Genomic DNA, 26,576 nt, shown 5'->3' on the forward strand with positions numbered 1-26,576 from the left:
CCGTTACAAATCCACGCCATAATTAAAGGAAGGAACTCTGCTCCCTCTACCTGATTTATTTTTTAATACAGTCCCCTTTTGATCTCATCTCTCTCTTAATTAAATTACGAGCCGTGAATCAACACCCCACCACTACAAAAGCTGTTCTGCCTCGCTTGCTTTCCTCCACCAAGAGGGAAATAGCATCTCCAAATCTTGGTGACAGGGAATCACCAAGAGTTACATGAAACACCAGCTCTGCTCTTGCTTGGATTTTATGAGGAGCGCAGGGGCCGGATCCTGTGGGCTGGTGGGCTCATGGAGAGCAAACACGAACCCTCTCTGGGACTGGGGGCGCAGAGCACGGAGCGATGCTGGTGGGCGATTTCTTTGCATCTGCCTTGTGTCCCTGGTGGGTGCTGGGGCTGCTGGGGGACATGGGGCAGCTGGGGGACCATGGCCCCAGCCCCATCGCTCTTCTGCCTGCACCTGGTCCCAAGGAGGAGAAATACCTCCCAGAAGCAGCACCTGGGCTCTGCGCTCAGCCCATCCCTGCCATGATGGCAGCAACCCTCCCGCGCTGTGAGACCCCTGTACCCCCCAGGCCCAGCCCTCTGCACCTCCCCTCCCTGCTCAGAGGCCAGCACTGAGGGAAGATCGGATGTCAGCTACCTCACACAGCAGAGCCCCCAGCCACACACAGCTGGCCCACCACGGGCACCTGGCACAGCCGACGTGCATCACCGTGGATGCTGGAGGGCCAGGGAAGCCATGTGTCACTGGGAGCATAATGCCGTAATAACTCTTTCCTGTGCAGTCTGGGTGATGACAGAGCTTTTAATGAAGGATAATGGTATTTTTGCGTTTAAATATACTGCACTGTTGACTCATGACTGCAGCAGCCCTGGGACGGGAGGAGTAAATCAGGGAGGGCTCCTGGCAGCGCTCAGAGCCTCATCCCGCTGAAGGCATCTCCTGCGGACACCCCAGGACCGAGGGCAGGGGAGGCAGGCAGAGACACCCTCCACCTCATCCTTGCTGAGTGCAAATGAGCCTGATGCTAATTTAATGAACTTCTGATGATTATGGCCTTTATTTTTAAATCTGAATTCCTGCAGGAGTCACCTTCAGCAGGGAAAGGCAGCCCCTCTCCGAGGCAGCAGTGGGGGGATGAATTGATTGCCTGTATCTGATTAGCAATTACACTCAGCGCACTTCAGCAGTAAATACTGTCACCCTGGGGCAGGGACGAGGCGATGGCAGATTGCGGGGGTCCCCAGGGAGGGTGCTGGGGGGGCGGGCCGGGAGCCCGCAGGGGTGGGAGCAGCACTTCGGCGTCCGGATGGTGCTGACACCCTCCCTGGGCTCCGTGCCCACACAGCACTGAGCGGGAAGCCACAGGCACCTCCTGGCTGGAGGGGACAGTCCCTAAAATAACTTTCTTCCCAAAGATTTTCAAGGCTCTGAGTGGAAGCCACTGGGGAGATCTCACCGCCTCTCCCTCCCCCAGGATAACTGTCTCCTGCTGCCGAAGCCGCCAGGCTGGTGCTTACAGGCATCTATGAGTTGTGTCTTTAATATGGCGCTGGAATATTTGCCCTATAAATTCTTAAGAACAGATTTATAGATGAGCTATTACTGGCATTACAGACTATTAATAAATCAGTTAAGCCTACATAAAAAAATTGCATTCCCCCCCTTTACGATGGCATAATAAACACATAAGAAGGGACACAAGGCAGAGTGCTGCAGCTGGAGACAGCAGTGCCCGCTGCTGTGGCAGCAGGGCCATGTGCTGTGTCCTCTGGGCCACCTGCCCTGCTCTTAGAAGCCACCAGCCATCCTTCTCTGTGGGGAGGTGGGATGCATGCGACTGAAAGAGCCGTTGGCCAGCTCCTGCAGCAAAGCTGGGGATCCCCCGATCCGGGACACGACTGCCTGGACACAAAGGACCCCGGCACATCCCCTTTTCCCAGCCAGCAGAGGTGTCCTGGGGGAAGCGGAGGGTCTCTGCATGCTGGAGCTCATGCCGAGGTGCTCAGGAGCATGGAAGGGCCATGGGGGACAAGGCTCCAACTGCGCTGCCTCCTCTGTTTCAGGAGGTGAGCTATTTGCAGAGCCAGCTGCTTGGTGCATGCAATCTATTTCTGGAAGAGCCTCGACTGAGAAAGGCAGCAGTGGAGCCACATCGCTGCGAGCAGCCGGCCCCGCACCGGGAGCCGGTGGGTTTCAAGAGCTCTGATGAGCAGGGAAAAGGCAGCGTCTCCCCTTGGTTCCCGGCTGCAGCATCCCACACAGTTGCACTGACCAGCTGGATGTCAGGGGGTGCTTTGCCCCCCTAATTCAGAGTCAGTGAAGCCTGGTGGCTTTATCCCCACTCACGCCCTTGCCCACGGCTTGTTTCCAGGCTGCGGAGGTGCTCAGCTTCCCCACCACCAAGACCTGTAAGACCAGCTCCTGGTGCTGTTGTGGATGATAGGAAACCTGGGGTGGAAGGCTTGAACCCAACACCAGCTCCTGGGATGGGTGTACCCTCTGTGAGGTACCAAGTGAGACCCTCTTCCTGAACAAAGGGCTTGAGGAGAGGTGTAACAGGAGACCGGTCTCGCCGCTGCCACCCGGACACTTGGCCAAGGAGAGGGGCTGGAAGCAGGCGGGCTGGCAGCAGTCCTGCCGCGATGGCCTCACATACAGTGCAGTGCTTCAGTTAGCAGCCGAGCAAAGCCTGCGCCCCCCAGTGCCACTGAGCACGAGGAGCCCCTGCAAGAGCCGGGACATCTCCAAAGGAGCATTAGGGGAGATAAGCAAACAAAAATGCAATATTTTCTTCTGCCACCAAGATCCCATCAGTGCTGGCTGGCTGGGTTTGATTAAACCTCTCATTCATTACATTTGGGAAGAATACAATTTAGCTACCAGATTAAAAGCAAATAAGACCCACGTGAAGGGTCCCAGTGCATCTGTTTCCCCAGCGCCACCACGTGCCATGGCAGGATAGGGGACCAGGGTAGGGGGACAGTGGCACCTTGGGATACCCTCAGCATCCCCACCCAGGGGCTTCCCAGGCTGTGGCCCCTCCGCTGGCCTTCCTCCAGCTCAGAATGCAGCCTCGTGGCTTCCACGTTGTGTGGGGGCTCCCCTGGGGATTGCCGGCACGGGGGACCCACACAGCCAAGGAAGGACCACCACAGGGGTGCAGACTGCTCCTCCAGCAGGCAGGAGCATTGAGGAACCTAGCTGCACCAAGACAGGTCATCTGGTGAAAGGACACCCGTGGGCCACAGCCACCCAGGCGTGATCTGCCCGTGTCAGCGAGCTGGACCATCGCCGGGGTGCACCGAGTCCCCGGGGCAGCAGAGCTCCAAGGCGGTGCAAGGGTGATGTGATCCCATCCCTGATGCGACCCAGGCAGCTGCTGTGGAAGAAGCCCTGCTCTCCAAAATCACCTCCATATGGCCTGTTCAAATAGGCCCACACCCCTTTGCTGCTCTGGCAAGCTCTCACATCTTTGCCTATTACTTTTAGATGAGCTGGCTATTTAAACAGCACTTAAGTATTACAGCTGCTGGGCTGTAAAGCGTCTCCATGACACGAGCCCCCGCTCCCAGGCACTTTAAAAGCCTCTGTGTAAAAGAAATTAATAACAAAGTGAATTGTACTCAAATCCAGCTTCTGAAGAGATAAAGCAGTGGCGAGGGGAGCAGCGGAGGGTGAGGGAGAGGAGTTTCACCTCCCCTCCCCTTCTCCACCTCCCCAGGCAGTGATGGACAATGCCGTCTTCAGAGCATCACAAACCCAGGTCAGCTTAAAACCAAAACACGCTGAGGTTCACCAGGCTGCCTGCTCGGGGTTGTTACTGGCGGTGATGGGTGTCTGAAGTCTAATGGCATGATGTCAAACGATTGCTTTCCAAGCAGGTTGGTTTTTCTTCCCAGCCCGATATTTGGAAGCTGTGAGGGATGGAGTTGCCTCCTGATACCAGTGGGGTTTTGGTCGGGTCTTGCCCAGCAGCCAGCAATCGATGCTCAACCCCTTTGCCACCTGCCTCCAGCTTCAAGCTGCTCCTAGCCAATAGTGTTTGTTCACTTTGTGATGGACAGAATTTGAGGAAACTCAAGCCAAAAAAAATCTCTGCAGCCTCAGCTGGAGGCTTCAGGGCTTTCATCCCCACCCTTTGCTAAATCAGTGCAGCAGCAGACAAACCCACCAGCCCGCTATGGAGCCACCCTTGGTCCTGGCAAGCGCGGAGAAGTCAAAAAATGTATTTTTAAAAGATGCAGGTTCTCAAGGGCTAACCATAATTCACTGCGTGCCCTGTGGGCAGGAACAAGAGACCTGCATGCAGAAAAGAGCATCTTCTGTGGGATTCAATCCCGAGGGGTATGCAGTTTCTTCCTGGTTTTTGGCTGGAGATTTTGGGGAGCTGCACCGCTTGTCTGCAAAATATCCCCAGCTGGGGAAGTGCCAGCGGTTGGGAGCTTGGCGTCACAGCTCCACCAGATGCCACGTGGCCATCATCAGCAGTGATCGATGAGATGTCTGAGCTGTCACTCAGCACTGTGATGACTCTGTGAGTAAACAAAATATATTATGGGAAAATGCTTGTGGAAGAAGAAAAGGGCTGGGCTGCTAACTCCAAACCTTACAGACAGGAGACTCCCATTAGTGTCTGACTGTTCGAACAGGGAGTATCCAGTCCCCAGCTGGATGTCCTCTTGGCTAGCATCCCTCCCAAGCACCATTTGCTTCTGATTTCCAAGGGGATTTGTCTTGCAGAGGCCCTACAGGTGCTGGCTGGAGAGGGAGGCAGGAGCCAGTTTCACCTGCCCAGGGAGAGCAACGTAATGTCGTTCAAAGCTGGAATCTTACCTCCAAATCCGTCTTCCTTTGACAAGAGCAGAAATCATCCACTCAATCTTCAAACAGCAGTTCAAAGCCTTTACATCACCCTTAAGATTAATTGGCAGCTAAATAATAATCCAGGATAAGTCTCATCGAGGCATAAGAACTGCAACATGGTCAGTCAGTGATGTGGGGGATCCAAGGCAGGAGAAAGCGTCACGTTCCTGGTTAAATCCAACATCTCCCAGAAAAATGCAGTCTTTTCCCATATTAATAGCAGTGTCAGGAGTTAATCCTCACCAGAGGAACATTTCAAATAAAACCCACCTCGGGCAGAGGGTCTGTTTGCTTTACATGTGTTAACAGGCGTGTGCTCAGGCAGGTGAGCAGCAAAGCTCTGGTTGCCGTTGGCCAGCCCAAGTGCCCACCAAGGCAACATGTGGCCGACACTGTAGAGGACAGGTTATGGGTGGCACAGAGCTGATGGTCAGGCAGGTCTTGGGGCAGGAGGCTCAGGAGAGAGGTGCGTGTGTAGTCTGAGGACGGCCCTTAAATACAGGGATACCAAGTCAGACCCAGGACATCCTCAAATGCAGACAGTGGCAAGCAGAGGAGAGGCTCTGGAGACTCCCTGCAATTCCCCTGCTCCATTCTTATGTATCATGGCTGGGCACTGAGACCACAGACCTCCAGCATGGCTGTTCCGGCTGCCTTTCTTGCTCTGGACTCCCACCTGGCAATGATGTCCCATTCCAGTGGCTGTCGCTGCAGGACGCAGGGTGCTCCCCAAAGCACGGGTGAAAGCCTTGCAGTCCCACTGCCCAGGGATGCTGTTCTTTTACTTCCAACCCCCTTTTTCCCAAGCACCTCCAAACGCTAGGAAGAAAGATAAATAAATAATCATCAGCAGCAAGCTGGCTGCACCAGAACATTTATTTCATATAATGCATCATTTATTTTCAATTATCGTGGTACTTTCCCCCCAGCTCCCTCCCTCCCTCCCTGTGCACTTGGCAGATTGCTGGTGGAAAGTTTGCTGAGCTGCAAAAGAACCGTGGCAGGAGCAGCAGCTCCGGCACAAGGGGAACGGGCAGATGTGATGGGGACACTGCTGACACCTCTTACAGTGGGGCTGGGGGGAGGATGGCAGCTCGGCAGGAGGGGGTAAGGACAGACACCTCAGGGCCGTGGGTCAGACAAGGAGAGATGTCCCGGCTGTCAGCTAACCTCCAGACTAATGTGCTGAAGGAGGTGACAGCACCGAAGCAGAGGCAGTGACAGGGACGCTGCAGGGGAGGGCACAGTCAGGGATGAGAGCAACGCTGTGGGCATCTTCCTCTTGACACAGTCTCACCCTCTCAGCTGCAGCCAAGCACTGGCCTTCTCTCCCTCTCTCTCTCCTCCAGAGACCAGAGCCAGGCTGCAACCTCCTCTCAAAGCGCTGGCGAGCCGGACCTTGGGAATGGAGCCAAGTCAAGCTCTGGCTCACGGGAGACATCCAGACCTGACCTCTCGGGTGCAGATTGACATGCGGTTTCTGTTGCCAGTAGCTGAAAAACCCAAGCCCACCCTGAGTCCCTGCATGGCCAGGGGACCTCCAGAGGCTGGGGTGGCTCTGGGTAGGACCAGAGCTGCTGTGGCCGGGGTGCTTGTGCAACACCCACCACATCCCGCAGCATCCCCATCCCGTGGGGGGATGCTGCAGCTGCAGCCCAGGCACGGACATGCGTCACTCACTGTCTTTACCCCATACCTGCACCCCAAGCAGCTCTTCTATTCCCAGGGTCTATCTCAGTCAAACATTTGAAGATCTATGACATATCATGAAGGATTTTCTAATGGGGTTCAGCAGACTTTAAGATTTACATCAAAAAGCCCCAATTTATTGAATTAATGCTGCAGAGCAAAACCATGGCTGCTTAACAACTGGAGTATCAGTATTTTACAGCAACATAACTAATAAGGCCATTAATACAAACTGGGCTCACTCCTGACATTTATATCACTGTAAATCTCTCTTTCAGCACTGGAATTATTTATGCCATCCCAGGCACTTGAGAAGCGCTGTCGTCCTTTATCAGGCTAAAAGATTTAAGCCACAAGATGATGAATATAAACGTAATAATAAAAAAAAATAGGAGCCTGAGAAGAGCTGGGACAAGCCCCCGATGCAAAAGTGGGGCTGTCCCTTGTTTTCCAGCAGGGCTGGGACCAGGGGGGACCTGCACCCCAGCGAGGTCCCTTGAGACCAAACCCATCCGATCTATCTGGCCGCAGCTCCCCACGTGCACCAGGTTTGCCCTGAGCAAGGAAGGTTTGGAGGGTTTTCAGCAGGAATCGTGGATGCAGCTGGTCCCCTTCTCCCTGACACCCCCTCCAGAGGAGGCTTCCCAGCACAGCCCCAAGCCTGGGGCGGCCAGGAAGGCTGAAAGCTGCACAGGGTGAGAAAGGTCGAACCCCACCCCCAAAAAGAAAAAAAACCAGCCCCAGCACTAACCAAGCACCCGGGAAACTGCAAATAGGAAGGAGATCAGGTAGGGGGCTGGGAGGGGAGAGGAGCCTGACAGACCTCGCTGAGTACTATTTCTGGCATTATCTGCACAGACAGATAAGGTTTTCATTAATAAACTTGAAGGGGGGGGGGGGCAGAGAGAGAAGCGGCAACAGCTGAGTGCCAGGCGAGAGCTGCAGATGAACCACAACCACCAGTGAAATGCAATCAGGCACAGGGAGCAATTAGGGGCCCGGCTGGCAGCGGTGGCAGCGTGGGGGACACGGGGGACAGTAATTAGCTGCCAAGCCTCTCCCCACTCGGCTTTGTTTTGCAGGCTGCCTCATAATTCACGACATGTTGGAAATGAAATCATTAGTAATCTTTCATAGGCAGGGCCTTATTAAACCCACTATCTGCACTTATTTAATTGGAAGGAGATAAACCCAGGCCAATGCGGGAAGCAGGGTGAGGGAGATGCATCACCTCCGTCCAGCCTTACTGCAAAATAAATGCAGGGGGTGCACATGTGCATGGGGGACGGGGGCTGCAGGGGCTCTGAAACCACCAATTTTGATTTTTTGTCTATGTGAATGAACCCTGAGAGGCAGGAGGATGGGGGAAAGCCCTTGGTTTGCAGGTGGTGTCATCCAGACCATGGGCTCCAGGGCAGCGTTATGCTGAAGCACGGTCTGGCCAGCTTTGTGCTGGCTGCGCAGGTGGATGGGAGCAGCAGGATGGACAGCCAGGGAGGGGACACCCCAGGAGTTGTAGGAATTAGCAGGTGCAGGCAGATCCCCATGGCAATGGGGTGGTCCAGCCCTTTCCATCCTGCACAGCCTCACCCCAAAGGTCAGCGGCAGCACAGGGGCTGCTTCTCAGGCTGTGTCACACGAGACATGGGCTCCAGGTGACATGGGGGCTCCCTGTCAGTGTCACGTGGGGGCCCCTACAGCAGCTTCCTTGTGGTTCTGCTTTAATTCAGATTGGTTCAAACCAGAGATCATTTTTCCCTGGCCCCGAGAGAAGTGAAGATGCTTGTTCCACCCAAAAGACTATATTGTAGAAAAGTTAAAATCAAGATAAAACAAACCCTTTTCCCCAAAAACTCAACCTCTCTGAATGATGCATCCATCCCAGACAGCCACCCTGGGTAACTGCTGACTCCATACAGGAGGTCCCCAGGCCGGCCCGCTCCCCCTGGCTCCCCTCTCCATCTCTCCCCCAGCGCCTGCGGGTCATGGGTGACATTTCCATCAGCTGCACCGCTCTCCCTGGGGAGCCGTGCTACTCCAGCTCCCTCCCCGGGTAGCCGTTCTCTTTGATTGCTGTTGAAAGGAGATAGCCTCGTACTGATGGGGAGATTTCCAGCCCTCCTTCGAAAGTCCTTTGCTTTCTGAGAAGCTGGAGCTCCAGGGCCTCTAGCAAACTCTGTTCACGGAGAGGGAAAATGGAGAGCGATTCGAAAGGTGGAGAGAGAATTGTTTTTCTCCATTTCATTGGAGCGGAGTCTTTAAAAGGCTCCCTTAAACTGTGGCATTGGAAAAGAGGCAAGAGCCACACAGAGGTGAAAGGACGATATTTCTTGAGGCAGGGCAAGGTGCCATCCTGGTAAATATTTAATTAGGAGTCAAACTGCTAGACCAGGGAGTTCTGACTGTGGAGATTTATTGGACACAAACATCATCTATTTGCAAAAGTAAGCAGCTCATCAGAAGTGTTTCTTTCTGGTCGAGCCTGAATCCACACCTAGCTATTTAAAGCCAGAGTAACCTGATGAATCTCTTTATGCCACTCCAGCCCAAGGGGTCTCAGGGGCTGGTGAGGGTTTTGGCTCCTTGCTCTGCCCCAGCCACGGAAGGTGCTTTTAAACCCTGTCCTCATAACGGGAAGCATTTCCTCTCCTCCTTGTCTTCCTCCCCTCCAAAACTGAGAGAATATTAGTACAAACTACAAAGGCCCTGAGGACCCAGCCATGCCCCTCCTGGGCAGCGGGCAGGTGTTCGGGGCTTTGCTCTGGGTGCAGATTTCCTGCCTGCCCCTGCATCCTACCCCGCCAGGCACACGTGGCCAAGTGGCACATGGGTGGGCAAACCCTGCCAGGGAGCGCAGGGAAACAGGACACACGCAAACCCCGCTTCCAAAGGTGAAACACTAAAGCCTACCCATGCCAGGATTTGGTCGCAGCAGTGGTGCTAGTGGTGCGTGACCACAGGTCCTCTCCTGCCTTGCCAGGCTTGTGGGACTCTTCCAGATGTCCATCAGCTCTGGAGAGCCCAAAGGTGGGTGGCCATGACCACGACCACGTCCATCCCCCATCCAGCTTGTAGGCACCACAGGATGGGAGGGGCTACAATCCTCGTTGCTTCCTTCAGTGAACCGACCCCAAGATGGGGAGGTTTGGTTAGAAATGTCCCCGTGCTGGCGAGGGGACAGCATCAGATTTTGCAAGGGCACCAAGAACGGTCCATCAGTAGCTTGGGATCCCAGGAAACACAGCTCAAAGTCCTGTTAGGAGAGGGAAATATTGGTCTTTATACACCCACAAACATTAAGCTTGCAAGTCAAGCCTATATTTAAGAACTCACTAACACTTAAGGCGCTAAACCCCCAGTGTATGAGTGACGGAAAACTGAGAGCTGCTCTACATCAAGCCAAGATTCAGTGTGTCCTCCAGTGCCCACAACACATTTGCAGTGCAGCTTAACTTGTGTCCCGGATGGGAAGGACCGCAAGGATTTATGCCAAATTCCATTCCTCCTTCATACTGCCTGCACTGGTACCAGTTCAAGCCACCTCTCCGATTCCCATTTTACATGGCAGGGAATTGCCAGCATCTCCTTTCTGTGCATCTTTTCCCCTCTCGGTCACTCAAGCAGAGCGAAGGCTTCGTTGTTTCCTTCAAGGTGATAAAGTGCTGCTTCTGCAGTGCTTCTTGTCCGGAGCAATCCATGTGCCACAGACTCAGCCAGATCTAATGAGAATGGCAGCAGCCAGAGCAGCTTTGCTTCCAGGTTTTCCCCTCCCCGTGTTGCACCCCAATGCCTCCAGCCCCCACACTATGTCCTTGGTACTCTCCCAGCCCTCAGCCAGGTAAAGCCAGCCTTGAACCAAATAGAGTTTGGCCCCAAGCTAAGATTAAAAAAAAAGAAAACCTCAAAATCATCTCCTTGAGAAAAAGAATTGAAAGGCCAAGCTCCTCAACTGCTCCGGCTCCTTTGCCCGTAGCAGAAGGGCAAGCAAACTCTGGGCTGCTTAATGAAGAATTGCAGCGTTCAGGGGATGCAGCGGGCAGAATGCTGTCATCTGTGGCTGCCATTCAAATTCATTAAGCACGGCATCACTCCGCTAGCCCTGCCAGTCCACATTCACTTCCCTGCAGCCAGCGAGCACACAGGGCACGGACGGGGGCTGCTCGGGGGCTGCACGGGATACAGACCTGCTACACCACTGCCTCTGGGTTTTTGCTACCCCATCACTTTTCCTTTGCTGCACAGAGCTCTCCCACAGCCCTGACAGCTCAGGGATGTCTCGCCATCCAGCACAGCAAAAGGATCAAAGCTGCGGCAGCAAGCGAGGGGCTAGGATGAGACGCCCCGGGGAGGGAGGTCAGCCCAGCCCCAGCACAGCAACACATGGGGTAAGTTCATGTTGCATCATGCAAGACTAGGGGCGGGGGGGGGGGGAATATCCTATCCCCTACCCTTCTAGGCTCTCCTTTCTCATACCTTATTGCCCATCTTCTCTGTAAGCCAAACACAGCCTTTCTCCAGGTCCTCCTAGGAACAGCAGTGACTTGCCCTGCTTCCCTGTAATTAGCTGCAAAACCACCCCAAATATTGCCCAGCTGAAGAACATTTAAGGACAAAAAAAAATGGAACTAAGCGGCAAGAAAGCAAGCAAAATCCATCATGGTTAATTATTTGCTCTTAATTGTCAAAAAAAGATGGATTGATGAAAGGAGTTTGTAAGCAGGATGATAGCAGGAGTGTACTCAAAGGCAAGCACTGTAGTAGGATCCAAAAGCAAGACTTTTCATAATCCTTGGGCTGTTAATTGTCTAAACACAGGTCCCTTGGAGCCTCCTGAGCAAAGATTAATTAGTTTTTGAAATAATAGCTAAATTGATACTGGGAAGGAGTTTGGATTCCAAAATAATGGCTGAAAATTAGCCAGCCTATTTCTCCATTTCTCTCTGCCACGATCAGGAGGATATTTGTCTCTGTTGTTTTTTCAGAAAAGGGCCATTAATCAAATCAGCAAACAGTCCTTCCCAACCCTGTGGTATTCCATACAGAAAAAAGGGAGGAGGAGGAGGAGGAAGCAATCACCTACGACTGTTTGGGAAAAAGTCCCAAAACCGAGTGGTTAGCAACTCTGGAGATCATCTCCCCAGAAAGGCCTGGATCTGTTCAACTGGAGTAACTCTCCTGGAGATGAGGAACATCTCCTGTGACAAGCGAGCACCTACAGGAAAGGGATTTGACTGTCTTTAAAACAAATTACCTGCACTAATCCCAAATACCGGGATTTATGTCTCCCGGTTCACCCAAGTTTGACGTCTAAGTCGTCACTGCCTGCCAATGCTTTCACCCATGAGTGGGCCACACACGCCTGAGGACTTGTTCCTGCACGTCCCAGGGGTGTGTGCGTGCCGGTTTGTCCCTCCATGGCGATGCTCGCCGTCACCCGCTCCCGCCTGGCTGCACATTTCGCAGGGTGTGCAGGAACATCGTGTAGGAACATCTCCCAGGAGCATCAGTGACAGCTCTGCTGTCACACACGGCTGAGACCATCCGAGGGGCTCAGGAGCTGGCAGATGTACACGCACACACAGCACAGTGGCACACATCTTGTGTCCTGGGAAAACCAGCCAGTGGGAGCCTCGGCTGCTCCAAGCAGCCCCGCAGTGCTCCCTGCCTCCCCGGGCGTCTGACCCTGCCTTGGGGATGGCGTCAGCCGTCGTTACATGTAGGCGAGTGAGCTCACATAGCCCTCTGAGCCCAGACCCTGCAAAGTCCCTCACAGCAGGTACCCATGCGGGTGGGACCCCCTGCCGAAAGGAATGCTGCTTCCTCGCCCCACAGTGACAGGGCGCTCTGGGGAAGCAGCTCTGTTACAGCCCAGTGAAGGCTCAGGCAGCTGAAGGCTGCCCTATCCATCACACCAGCCTTTGCTTGCTGAGCCCCTTGCCTTGAAAGAGCGTCTGCTCCATCATATACGCATAGCTGACATGCGTGAAACCCTTCGCAGCATTTATTGATGTACATTACCTTGGATTTTATGGCATAATAAATAACGGCAGAAAGGCGGACAGCCATCCCCTCAACACTGTCTGCACTGCACTGCCTGCCCTTTGTGGCTTCTCAAATCCAGGACTGCAGACAGTGTCTTTGCCGGGATGTCGTTACGCAGACACCCTGCCAGTGACACGCGTCCGAGGGACAGGAGGTCATGCTCCCAGGCGGGGAGGCCAAGACTTTGTTCCCTTTCCTATTCAGCAGCCTTTAGCAAACAGGCATCACCATCTACCAACAAAGAAAAGGTCCTCCCAAGCTGCTCGCTACCTTTGGCATCAAACAGCCGCAGCCAAACGAGGGGCACGCTGGCTCGGTGCAGGGTGGTTCTCCTCCAATATCTGCCAGAGCCGTGCTGCAAGGCTCAGACCCTCCGCAAAGGTGGCAGCTGTGCCCTTTGCAATATGTCCAGCAGCCTCCTGTAGGGCACTGCCTTGCTCCAGCCTCGGAGCAGAGACCACTAACAGTCAGATCCGCTCTTACTTTACACCGCTTGTCGGCAGGATCAGACCTCAGCGGTTTCTTGCGCTACAGAGGAGGTTTAATCAACACTCAGAGGAGAGATCCCCTTAGATAAGCGAGAGCAGATAACAGGCCCATAGCAGAGGGAAGCCACTCCACCTCCGGGAGGCTCTGTTTATCAGCGCAGGTCTCAGGCAGCACAGAGCACCTACACCGTGTCGGCCAGCAAGCAGCCAACATCTCATCGGTTACGGCACGGCTCCTGCTGCTCTGCCAGCCTGCGTTGAACCGGCTGACAATGGAGAATGATATTCCTCCCCTTGGTCGCAGACCAAAGGCAAGGCAGAGAGAAGGAGGGGGAACCCACCTTGCGGGTGCTGGTCCAGCATCGCCCTCAGCTCCTGGAGCGCACAGGCTTTGGGCTGCGTAACCCTCTGGTCTTGCTCTGCTGCAATGCCTTACTCAGATTAATGGCTCCCGCCATGGGCAAGAGAAGTCAAGTGGATGCTGTCTCCTTGGCCATTACTCTGATTTTTCATCCTTTGCTTACTGTGAATAATAATAATAATAAAAAAAAAAGAGCGGCAGCCCGCCAGCCCAGCAAGCATCCACCGTCACTGCGCAAACACCCAGAGCAGGGCAAGGAGCACCCATCGCTCACTGTGCCCTTTGCTGTCCAACAAGCCACCGATTTACCTCCGCGTGCAGGAAGAAGCATGGCGTGCCAGCAACCCTTAAGCAAAAGAGAGGTACCTCTGCCTCGAGGAATGGCCAGGTCCTGTGCAGAGCCTGGTGATGCTTCCTTCTCCCGCAGAGCGGCCAGGAGCAGTTCCTGGCAAGGGTGTTGTTAGCGTTGCTTCTGACAAGGGTTTGCTTGGATTTATCTTGTTAACAGAAACACACACCCTCAGCTGGGGAGACACTTCTATTGCCAGGTTTTGGGGTGTCTCCACTAAAAATAGAAGTGAGGGGAGCACCATGGCCCAAAGGAAGAGCTATGCTTCAGGAGCCATTACACAGGTAGCTTGCAGAGGCTTTGGACATGCAACATCCACGCCGCCTCCTCCCTCGTTCAGCCAGGCATCACGGCTCCTGGGAGGGCAAGCACAGCAAGCTGGGGAGCAGCTCCAGCTCCCGAGCAGATCTCTGGGACTAAGCTCTACTTGGCCATCTTCATGCCTGGTGCTTTCAGCATAGACTTTTTGACCCTCTGAGTTCTCCTGCCCAACCCATTGCCATCTGCAAGCACAAACACCAACTCTTCTGGGCTCTCCAGCCCACCTGGCGTGGTGCGGCGAGCAAGCGTTCTCTTTTCTGGATTCCCTTTTAGCTGTTTCCCAGCCCCAGGGGTGGAGATAATTTTTCATCCGCTTTTACAAGGTGATTAAATGCTGCATTTGTATAACACTTCATTCTGGGAAACAAATTATGTAAAACACACTCAGTGGGATCTAATGCAAACTGATACAGTCAGCTAGCCGTGGAGACTCCGTTCCCAGGATTTACTTTCTGGGGGCTGGAAGAAGCAGCCTATACAGCCTGCTGGCCTGCTCCAATCCGGGAGAGGGTCTCCACCAGGCAGAGCACTGAGCTCTGGCTGATCCTGCAGCACTGCAGCCTCCTGGGGACCTTGGGGCCTGCCCCTCCTCTGGACAGGGCTGGATGGTTGCATGCATGGCACAGGGACAGGCCAGTCTGGAGGAGGCTTGGGCATAGGACAGAGCAGCTCTGGAGGTCCAGCAAATCTGGATCTGCTGATGTTGCTTATTTTAACAGTCAAGTGGGTTTTTCTTGTAGCTCTTCTGTTGCTACTAGCCATGCTGCAGCACTCTCGCACACCATGCTTGGAGAAGAGCATCTGGCTGGACCTTCACTCATTGCTGTGTTTCCAAGCATCTCTGAGGATGCTCTACCTGCCCGCTGCTTTGACCAGTGCTTACCTAGCAAGAGACAAGGCTAACCAGACAGTTTGCCATGCCTTAGACCACTAACTGGTGGGAAACGATGGTGCTTGCCTGCGGACAGGCCACTCATCATGGAAGGTGTCAGAGAAAGTAGCTCTTACTCCTTCTGGACAGGCTCAAGGATGCTCCAAGGGAAAGTACTGCGGGCACGTAACATGCTGGATTAGGACAGAAACCAAGCCAACCTGGAGCTTGCCTTGGGTGCATGGTTGTTGAAAACAAGGAACAAAAAAGAAATCAAGATTTCCTGCCCCCGATTTGCTGACTCAGTAATGACTCAAGGGGCTAAATTTAGCTACCAAAGCGCTCAGCAGCGGCATGAGCGGCTGTTGGCCTCTCCTTAACCTTATTATCAGACCTTTTAAGTAAACCCTTCACCAGCTCAGGAGTGATTCTGCTCACGCTCCAAGGGGATTATAAACCACCTCTGAAAGCTGGAATAAAGCACATGTACGTACAGAGGTACACACACAGCTTTCTGGTGGCGATGCAAGACCTGGGAGTGCAGAAACAGCACTCGAGCGCATCATGCTTGGTGAGTCGTCATAGCAACAGGGAATTTTAAAAGCAATTAGGTGTGGGTTCATCTGCATCGCACTGAGGGATCTCGGAGAGCCCTGATGCTGCAGGCAGCCTGCCAGGGCTGCTGTGGAAAAGGGGTTCCTCCAGTTCAGAGAGACCTGGTGGCACTGCCTAAACACCAGTAGGCAGACCCAAAATGGCTTTGCCAGCCAGACAGGCACCGGTACAACAGCTCAGCGTGGCCTAGGGAGAGGAGATGCCCTGTGGGGAAACACAGACCTGTGACCCAGGCTTGTTTCTGTACGCGGGTGCAACGAGACAGAGTCAAAGAACTTCAGATCAAAGAAAAGTATAGATTTCTAAACAGCAACGATATTATCTGCAATACAGCTTGACCTGGCTGCAGGCTAAGCTGGCTCCATGCTTTAATAAGACCCATTTCTGTAAGGTCAATCATTACATAACCTCCCACAAAACCTTCATCGACTGTTTCCCAGAAAAGCCCAGCCTGGTGCTTCCTGCGCCATTCAGGGCTCGCGCCGAAGCAGCGTGAGATCCAGGGAGCTGCTCCTCGCTCCTCTCCAGCCCCAGGGCAGGAGCCAGAGGAGCCTGCCTGCCCCGAGCCACCCACGCTTCCCAAACACTGCTGACAGGACCCTTGGCAGGAGCAGAGACAGATTCACACACGTTCGCTGTTAGTTATGCGGGCTGAAGGCATCATCCCTTCTCCACAGATAACACATGCTCTGCTTTTCCAATTCCAATCACATTGCTAAGGGCTTTATTCTCCTCCCCCCCCCCTTTTTTTTTTCATATGCTAAAAATCAGTTCCTCCTCCTCACTGCTAGAAATTCCTCTGAAGTTTCTCATTGCATCTTTTCACTTTTCTTCACAATTTCTACATTTTCCAGGGTCTGTACTGGATGACACACTGTTGGTTCCCAGCTTCCCCTTCCACTTTCCACTTATTTTTCCACATTTTCTGCTCACAGTGGCCACTCTGGCTAGGACACATGCCCTGGCACTCACTTCTCTGGCTGGGGATGTTCCCCTTTGCATCACACAGCTTCCGGGAGGCCCCAAGAGCTGCAGAATCGTGGGTGATGCTGTGCTTGTGCCTTGCTTTAGCATCCAACCTCCCCTTTTATTTATGGGCTACAGAAGGGGTTGTAGCATTTATTAGAGACTGGGACGGGGAGCAGCATTTCAGCTGCCTCCTCCCAGTCTGTCAAGAAAGGGGGGGCAACGTACATCTGCAGAGGGGAGATAAGGTAATCGGGCACCTCAAACGCCTGGGATCTTATTAAAGGAAAGCGGGCTGGCGAGATCCTATCGCTGCACTGAAATATCTGCGACTTTATCCTTGACTGTAACATGAACCAAAACAAATCGAATGAGCAGGGTGGTCAGGTTGGGCTCTCCTGCAAGGCAGGATGGGCAGAGAGTGAGGGGAGGCTGCCCCCAGGCAGCTGGGGCCCCAGCAGAGCCACCAGGGCACACGGCTGGGAGGAGGCGCAGCCGCGGCAGCTCAGCAAAGGGTGGAGATGGCTTGGCCAAAGCGATAAGGGAGTTCCCGGTGCGTGGTGAGGTTGGGCTGTTACATCAACGGGGCAGGATGCTGCTGCAGGGTGTAGATGCAGGGACTAGAAAGACCTCGTGAAGGGCAAGGAGCAGGATTCAGCCTCATGTGCCGAAGGGTGCGCAGCCCAAGGGAGCTCCTGAAAAAGCAGATGCCTGAGAGCCAGCGTTACCCTGGCTCACAGAAGTGCCTCTACCCAAGGACCTTAGGGTTCCCAAGTCACACTGTCCCCATGGCTGGCCAGCATTACTGCTGACGGATAAACCTGCAGCAGCTCGAGCCAGTCTGACTGCTAATGCAGGCATCAGAGCCCGTCCCTGCTGCCCATGATCCTGGCAGCACACAGGGAACCAGAACTGGGTTTTAAATCTGCTGGTCCCAATTCATTCAGGGACATGGGGGTCAGGGAGAGCTCTTGGACAGCCAGCATCTCCGCCACCAAGGTACCACCTCCCAGAGCGGCTCAGCCAGTCCCAGCTCCTCTCGAAGGGCTGTCAGCCCAGTGGGTACAGCTGGAGAACTGTGCCCAAGCATTTTTCCACCCTGTGCTTCTTCCTCAGGAACAGAACAGTTGGTTTGCCAACTATGATTTGTTCCAACCTCTCTGCTCCAGCCGCAGCACAGGGAAGCGGGCACCACAGGCAGCTGATAAGCAGCTCCATGGAGCCAGGTCTTGCCCCAGCAAAGGCCAGAACAACTTGCCCACAGGTGAAGCTCAGGTTTCCAGCTCCTTTCCTTCTGCCCAGGAAGCGCGTCCTGACACCTGGGAGCCTGACTGATCTCAGAAGCCATCGTGCGCAGCTTGTTCCTCTTGGGAACCAGCACAAGGCAAGCAGCAGCGCAGGGAGGGATACCTGCCAACAAACACCATTCATGCCAGTCACTGCCGAGAGGAGCCAAGGGGAGAGGACCCAGTGCCACAGGCTTCTTTCTGCCAGGGCAAAGCTTGCTTTGATCCCACAGCGGTTTGGCAAAGGGGTTTCGGTGGGCAGTTAAAGCCTCACCAAGGTTCTTGGGGCAGGGGCAGGTGCAAACAATATCTCAAGCAGTTATAGCACTCTTCTTGTCAGATTAAGCTTCACAAAAACCACATGAATAATAGCAATAAATTCTCCCCGCCCTTCAAAAGGGAGGGCAGGTGTGCAGGAGCCTGCTCCGAGCCCTCCTGGGAAGCAAAAGTGATTGCAGCCTCCAGGTCCCCACCATGCGCCCTCCAAAAAGCCTGGGAACAGCCTGCCAGCTCAGGGCACGGAGCAGCCTTCGCCTGAGTCACAGGGGGAGCAGGGGCCTCCGTGCCACCTCCCGCCCAGCCACTGGAACAAAAGGAGCCTTGTCATCCTCCCTCGCATGGCGTATGCATGGCGGGGGGGCGGGGAAGGAGGCGCCTCTGTCTGCTGGCAGCGAGCTCTGCCCTCCCCACCGCTCTGGGGGAAGGGGAGCAAACAAATCAAGCCCCCGCAGTCAGGCGCATGGGTAGAGCGTGACAGTATCTCACCCATGGGTGGGCTCTGCTCCGAAAGGGAGGCTTTCCAGCAGCATTTAGAACAAGGCTGTGCAGCCTAAGAGAGCACAGGGAAAGGACCACTGAGCTTTAGCACCTGAGATGGGAGAACCGGCCAAGCACCACAGCAGGGAGCCAACGTGAACATCGGTAGAAGGACCATCACATCCCTATGGGGAAGCTCAGAGCTGCACATCACTTCAGGAAGAGGGGGAGAGAAGTTAACTGAAAGCAGCAATATTTGGGGAAAAGGAGTAGGCATGGGGAGGCAGGCCCAGATCACTAAAGCAATGGATGCAAAAAAGCTTCTGCCAGCTCCTCTCACCCTCTGTAAACACCAGTCAGGGAGCACCATGTTCCCCTGCACACCGTGCTGGGGATCACAGCCTGCCCAGCCCTGCCCAGCCCCTGCTCCAGCAGGGCAAGGAAGCATCCAACATGGGGGCCAAACACAGATCTGGGAAAGTATAACGCATCAAACCAGCCAGCAAAGTGTGTTATTGGTAGGTGTCTCTGTGTTTCCCCACTGACGCTGACAGCCCATACCCTGCCAGGACAACTCCTAGATAGCAAGGCTAGTGTTGACCAACCTACCTTGAGAATCAACCCCGCAGCTTGAGATAATATGTTCTGCTTCTCAAGATGGGATGGTTACAGTGGGCAAGACCCTCATTTAAAGCAGCCCTGCTGCTTCTGGATTCCACAATTCCTTACTCAGAGTTAGCTCAGGCAGCTTTGCATCCCACTGTGGTGGAGGCAAGGAAGCCCCTTTGGGTGAAACAGAGACCTGGAAATCTTCAGGTGATGCAGGAGGACATTACAGCCTATTACCTGCAACTGAAGATGTGCTACCTGATTTATCCAGGGCAAATAACTCTTGGCAAGAGCAACATACTCATTGAACTGCTCTATTGGTCAGTCTGCATTGACAGAAGTAATCAAAGCGCTGATGCAGAAGTAACGTGTAGCAGCTCTACCCAAGCTCTCAGATGCTGATGGGAAAAGGGAGGTGGCGACAGGGCTGACAAGCCAGCCTCATCTAAAGGTTGCAAGAACAAGAGCTCTCATATAGTTTAAACGACATATTAACTAACACAATGAAGGAATGAAAAAGCTGAGAATTATGGAAGAAATCTGTTTCCCTTATAATTTATAAGCATCCAGAACATGATGCTTTTGGACTTAATATCACCAGATACATGATAAGGTTTTGACAATCAGAGGTAACAGAATTTAGATTAAATCATGGAAAGAGGCATACCAAAGGGCCGGGGCTACTCTGTGGTGGGCTGGGGCAGGCTGTCACCACAGCAAATTGAGTAGACCATCAAGCTGCAGGTACCTCTCAGCCCCCAGCAGGTCTGGGATTCCCCAGACAGGTCCCAGGGCAAGTGCGAGCAACCCAGCTAATTGTTTCTATTGGGTTGCTCTGCAAATAATAATAATAAATCATAACGGTCATAATAAATGACCATGCTCTGTAAAAGCATTCTTGAACCAGCTGTGTCATGCAAACGTCCTCAGGAATCAAGGTGCTTGGCAAGATCAGTGTGAACCTGGCACTGGAGGCTCCTCCTGAAGGCAAGACCCCATCTGGCAGCACTGACCTTACGAGGAAGAGGAGACATCCAAGCAGGAGTGGCACAGCACCGTGACTCCATGTTGAGCCTCTTTCAGCAGCTGCGAGAAGCGCACATCAGGAGATTCGTTATCACATGAAGAGCCATGGGTCTGGTGTCATGGTCAACAGGAAAGCAACATATGGAAGATCCATATTTCAGTGAATTCAGAGGATGAGGTGGTACCTCTCATTGCACGTCCCCCTGCCTGCCTTCTCATAGCGGTGATTTCTCTTCTCCGGTTAGCAAATATCACCAACCATGGAATTCAACCTCTGCAGGCAGATGGCTTTTTGCCTTCATAGCAGCATGCTAACAGGGAAGTGGTGGGGGACAGATGCTCCTGCCTTCCCACGTTAAGCAAGAGCTTTGGCTCCAGGATGGCAACACGAGCAGCCCTCGCTCGCATCGGGGCTGGGAGCTGCCACAGGCAGCAGGAGGCAATGGTGAGGGCAACCTTGGCAGTAGGTGCTGAGAAGTGAGCTCCGCGTTCATTCCCATGCAGCCACAGCCGATCACTGCTGTCAGCCGTGGCTTATTGAAATCAGTTCCCCTCTGCGGGCCCACAGCTGCCCCGATGTCCCTGCCCCGATGTCCCTGCCCCTGCATCTAGGGATGGCAGCAGGCGCAGGGTGGCAGGAGAACACAGGACTGACTTGGCAATGAGTTTTGCATTGTGCTGCATTAACCCAGACTAAATTATCCTTTACACTGCTATGCTTCATCTGATAGAATAAATAATAAAACCAGCAAGCAGCAGCAGATAACTTCTTTCTTTTGATAGCTGTCAAGGGAAAACAGACCTTTTTATTTCAGCCCCTCTGCTACTGACTTGAGGGCAGGTTTCCAGATAGCCCAGGTGCCCCTGGAAGGAAGCTCAGCTGCGGTCGGTGTGTCACGAGCACCAGGACAGCCATCCTAGCTGGGTGGAAAGGAACAACCCGTGCTCTTACTGGAGCTCCTAGCTGGTTAAGGAAAGAAAAGTCTATTTAAAGGAGTCAGAGCCTTTTTAACCTACCTTCCTTTGAAAGGGAAAAAGCCTACCTAAATATATCTTACCAGAATTAGAGCTTTTAACCTGTTAGCCTCCTGCAGCCCATTGTCCGGCACGCCAAGAGCTGCTTCTCTGGAAATGGCAATGTTAGTTAATTACTCTTTGAAGTCTTTCCTCCTACGGAGCAGAGCAGCAGCCAAGGAATGCCTGCTCCCTTCCCTGACAGCTCTCTGCAGAGCAGGCTTTCCAAGCCATCAGTAGGCGCGGGGCCAGATCCTGCTCTCCGGAGCAAACACCACATGGATCCCGAGGCAGAGGGAGGGCACCTGGCCTTTCCCCATCGCTCCCCACTCACTCACGCTCCCAAACACCACGGGCACAATCTGAAGACGGCGGCACCAGCCCTGCTTATAGAGCCAGGGCTGTGCCAGCATCCCCCCAGCACAGCATCGGTGAGGCAGCGAAGGTGCCCAGGGGCCGTGTATCTGAAGGGAACTGCCTTTTTTCTGTGATGAAAGGCCACTTCCCCTGCCTGGAGGGGATCCACAGGGGAAGACAGTGCAGACAGACAGTGCAGACAGACAACACAGAAGGGCCAGCATGCTGCATTAACATGCAGCTCCCAGGACCCTGGGCTGCCTACGTAACTCTCCCCAAAGAGGGACAGGGTCTGTCCCCCCTTCTCACAGCAGCATGCAGACCAACAAATAGCTATTGCTCCCCAGTTTTCTCCCTAGACAAGCAAGATTTAAACCAGAAGCTCTTCCCTGCAGAAACCACCCTAGGGCAGGTGCAAAGGGGAAACTTCTGGGGACACAAGTGGGGACTGACAGCTCCAGCAGAGCTCAGGGGACCCTCTGACAGAGGGATGAGCCTGCAGCCTTCATTGCAGATGAAGAGTCAAAGCAGCAAGGAGAGAAAGAAATTTGAACAGAAGGGAATGCACATCTGATCTAGCGTTGGGCTGATGTGTACACTTACCTAGGCTAGCGAGAAGAACAGGTTGTCAAAAGAACAGGCATTTTAGTAACAGCTATTGGTAAGGGTTTCATTTTTAAAGTAATTGCTACACCTCAGGAAAAAAAAATATGCCTTATCATGAGCCAAGATGTTTTTCCTTCAAGAAATCCTTGAGGTTCAGTGTTTCCACTGAGCTCTGCAGAGGACAGAACCCTGCTCCCAGACAGCAGCCAGGGCTGGGGAAGCCACTTTTTGGAAAGTGAGAAAGGCTGGGAAGGAACATGGCACGGCACTGCCCTCTTTGGGTACATCCACCTGCTGATCCCAGGCTCACGGCTGTGCTTGCTGCAGATGTGGTGCACAACTAGATCTTTTCTTTGTGTGCTGGCAAACACCAGCGGCTTTGTTCCTTACTGCAGCACGAGCAAGGTCAGAGATGCACACGCACAGCAGACATTTGCTCTGACAGCCTCACCCTTCCTAACTGGTGGCCAAGAGATCCTATCCTCCCCACAACTCAGCCAAACCCCTCTTCCATCCAAGCTGCTGCCATGCTGAGCCACACACCACTGCTGGGGGGATCTGCTCCTGGTGGGACAGTGCCCAGAGCATAACCAGCCTCCCTACCTGCATCCCCTGGCTGGGAAACGAGAGCCCAGCAGAGCATCAGGTAAGAGCACGCATCTCTTTTGCTGACCCCGTATATAAGATGATGCTGGGGCTCTGCTGAAATCGCTGCTGAGGCTTGGGGTGACTGTGCAGGAGCTGCAAAGGACTGCTCAGATCGACCAAAGGCTGCCAAGATCAGAAAATCCCAGTGCGGCAGAGGAGCAGCAAATTGAGTTCTTGGTATCGCAAGAATCGGCGAAAGCTTTCGGTCCTCTTCCATCTCGTTCAAACTGCAGCCACGCTTGTGATAGTCACGCTCCAGCTTTGAGAACACCGCATGTAAAGAAGAGGGAGCAGCACAAGGAGCATCTACACCAGTGATGTCCGGGCTGCCCTCCAGCCTGCATCCTCACAGCCCAGCTGGGAGAGGAATCACACCAGCAAAGGGCAGCTTCACAGAAGTGGCAGAACTGAGGATCAGTGTGAATCCTTCACCTCTTCCCTCCTTCCCACAGGACTATGGCACATGACTTGGACTTCTTGTGAAACATGAGGAAGCATCATTAGGAAAATAAGTTAAGGACTTAAAAAAAAAAAAAGAAAAGAAAACTCACAGCTGAAAGCCCTGACCTACAAGCACACACCCTGACTGCGGGGGGAAGAAGACCTGCCAGACCTAGGCTACAACATGAATCATCTGCAAGAAGAGCCACGCAGACCTCCTCACTTCATCCTGCCATGAGATCCTCGCACAAACCCCAGGGAGGGCAGAGACTAGGTGTCTGGAGAAGCTGGGCTGTTTGGATCCATTGGAGGAGCAGTGGGTGCAGGAAAGGGCCCTTCTGTGGGGGCTTTGCCAACTTGGGCCGGGTACCTGGGGCCAGAATACTGGTCACTGATCCAACTCCTTTGTAGATAATGATTAATAAAGAACTTGGTTCATTTAATAGGCCCGAGGGACTCTGTGCTAGGATCTACCACAGGGTACAAGAAGTGTAATGCTTCCAACCAGCTTAGGAAGCCCACACCAAGGAAGCGGTAACCAACTGGAGAGTAAAGTGGCAGCAGCACCAAGACACTGGATACTGTGATGACAGCTGGAATGGGAACAGAGCCCAGCCATGAGTGGAGCAGAGAACAGAAAGGCAAGGCGCTGCAGGTTGGTTGACCAAGGAGAGAGAACACAGAAAGAGGGACTGTGCCCAGGAACAGAGTTGGAAATACTGCTGAGAGTGAGCAGGAATTTTAGAAACATATGCAGCTACAAACCAACCTAAACACAAGCACAATAAGAGTAATGAACAGCTTAGAGCAGAGCTACAAACAATGCCGCTATTTTTAGTTACATAAAAGACCCCAAATTATCGGCAGGATTGCTGTCAGACTTTGGGAGAGAAGCGGATCCACCACCAGAACATTTCCCTCTAGGCCAAGGGAAAGCTCAGTGCCTTAGAAAAAAAATGAGGGAGGAAACACTCAATTTAGGCAGTTTAAGTGGAAGGCAGCTCTCCAAACAGCAAATCCACCCCATGGGACTCCTACCTCTACTACTTCTATCCCCTTGGCTGCCCCAAGCCCTTCACAGCTCCCCTGAGAAGCAGTCCTGTTTTTCCAGAGGAGCTGGTCAGCAGGGAGGACACGAAACTCTGCCAGGTTATTTGCTCAAGGAGCCGCAGGCTTGAGTTCTGCTGCCAGTTGCTGGTATCCATAGTAAATTGCAGAGCTACTTTCTTATTTTTTCTCCTCTGTATAATAAAGACTTGGCAAACTGATTGCAAAAATATAGAGTAGAAAGAACATGCTGGTGGAGACAAGAGTAGAGGATGGAGGAGACCAGCACGTTGCTTGGTCACTGCAGATCTTGCCTTCACATGGCCACAAGGAAGGGGACGTGTTACAGCGGTGGGCAAGAGTAATACTGACATGTTCTTTGCCGGGGAGGGTGGGAATTCTCCAGTTACCTGTGAAGAAGCAAGCAAAGGTCTTCACTGAAAGAATTCCCTTAGGACTGGAAGGAAGTGCCCAGGGAGGAAAAATCCATCCACCTGCCACGCCCACGTGCGCACCACCCTGCGGGGTGGCAGCCGAGCAGGCTCACTGCCAAGGCACTGCCACTCACAGACCAAGCCCTCCAGTCTGCTCCAGGGCTCGGGGATCCCACTGAGAGAAAACATACGCGTCCATTAGCAACAACGTCCCTGCCATTTGAGTCAAACTTCTGGATGGGTAATGCTGCTTCAGCATCGTTCTGCCCTAGCCCTCCTCAGCTGCAGGTCTGGTCGGGCTGTCCAAGGGGGACAGCCTCCTGCCTTTGAGCGGCGTTCGGGTGGTGGCTATTTCTGGGCTCTTTGCTGGCACGCAACACCTCTGAGGTTAATTAGATGAGATTCTTCGTCGAGGTCTCTGGAGGAACAGGATTTCCTTTTCTCCGCATTAAGCCCTTGTATTAACACTCCAATAGATCTCAACATCGCAGTGCCCCTGCGACACCACCCATCACACTGCTGGCAACAACAGCAGGTCTATTGCACGAGATTAGCAGTGAGCTACAGAGAATTACAAACAGCAGAGAAAGCAGGAACAGCAGAGCAAGTTTAGAAACGGTCGGCTATAGCAGCAACCTCAGAAGTCACAACTGTGCTTGTGCCCTCAGCTATCGGCCCAGTACTGCAAGAATATCACACGACATTAGAGTCACTGCTGCTCGCAGCAGTCTCTCTGGCTTGTACTCCTACAAATTTCACAGGGACTAGAGATGTCTCAGAACTGTAAGAGGCACCACGCAAATTAAAAAAAAAAAAAAAAAAGAAAGGGACAATGTTCTCAGTTTAATGCAACATGACTATTTGCTTGCCAAAATGGCTTGGCTTCTCTGTCCCTGAACCTTGCAGGTGTTTGTTTAACAGCCTGCATAAATTGAGGCTAATCACAGCTCCGCCAGCTGCTGAGGAGTCCGACAGCCAGGAGGACACGGCCTCGCTTATCTCAAGTGCAAGCTGAGCGAGCTGCTCCCGAAGGCGAGAGCTAATCTATTCAGCCCTAAACGAAGCAGCCGCTCTCTCATGCCTGCAGCCTCGCCAGGGAGAAGTAGAAGGCAGGGTCTGAATGGGATTAGTGCAGGGGAGAGAGAGGATATTTGGGGCCATGCCTTGGCTGCTGCCAGGGATGTGCCTGGGGAAGGGTCTGCCTTTGGCTGTCCCTGCGATGCCGAGGGCTGGGCTGGAGGCCAGGGATGCCTCCCTGGGTCTGGTGAGGGAGAAAACGCGCCTCCAGCCTCACATCCCTTCTGATGTCCCAGCACAGTGCGGAGGGGACAGGCGCCAGCCAGCCAGCGAAGCTAACGTGCCCCCACCCTGCTCCCATCTTGCTGCAGAGACGTGTCGCAGGGAGGGAAGGGACAGGGCATAGCACGAGGGAACCGAGCGCCACTGATGAATAAACTATTAAAATCTAACTTTATGCACCCCCAACATGCATTAAGACATGAATTATATATCTAACGAGCGAAAAAAAGCAGTTTACCTAAAGCATGCTTCTGCCATGAACCCAGGCTTCTCCAGCGCATGAGGCAGTTTCCAGATAAGCCATTCCCTAAAAGCAGTGGATTTCCCGGTTTCGCAACACCCTCGCTGGCTTCATTCATCCACAGCTCTTTGTGACGGGGGACAAGGAGAAGGCAGGGACTTGGCAGCAGCGGGTATGGGTGGACACGTGGGCTTGTATCTCACCTTGGGGCCCTGGCAGGACAGGACAGGAT

General features: G+C 53.4%; 1 long non-coding RNA gene across 1 annotated transcript; it reads right to left on the reverse strand.

Annotated features, from left to right (window-relative positions):
• Positions 1 to 633: 633 nt before the first annotated feature.
• LOC142064820 (uncharacterized) lies at positions 634 to 26,576 on the reverse strand. The gene is made up of 3 exons (XR_012663211.1): positions 26,342 to 26,576; positions 4,849 to 5,697; positions 634 to 4,547 (listed from the first exon to the last, which is right to left on the reverse strand). It is a non-coding gene; the product is annotated as an uncharacterized LOC142064820 (long non-coding RNA).

The sequence above is a fragment of the Phalacrocorax aristotelis genome, chromosome 15 (genome assembly GCF_949628215.1).
Source record: "Phalacrocorax aristotelis chromosome 15, bGulAri2.1, whole genome shotgun sequence".
Lineage (NCBI taxonomy): Eukaryota > Metazoa > Chordata > Aves > Suliformes > Phalacrocoracidae > Phalacrocorax > Phalacrocorax aristotelis.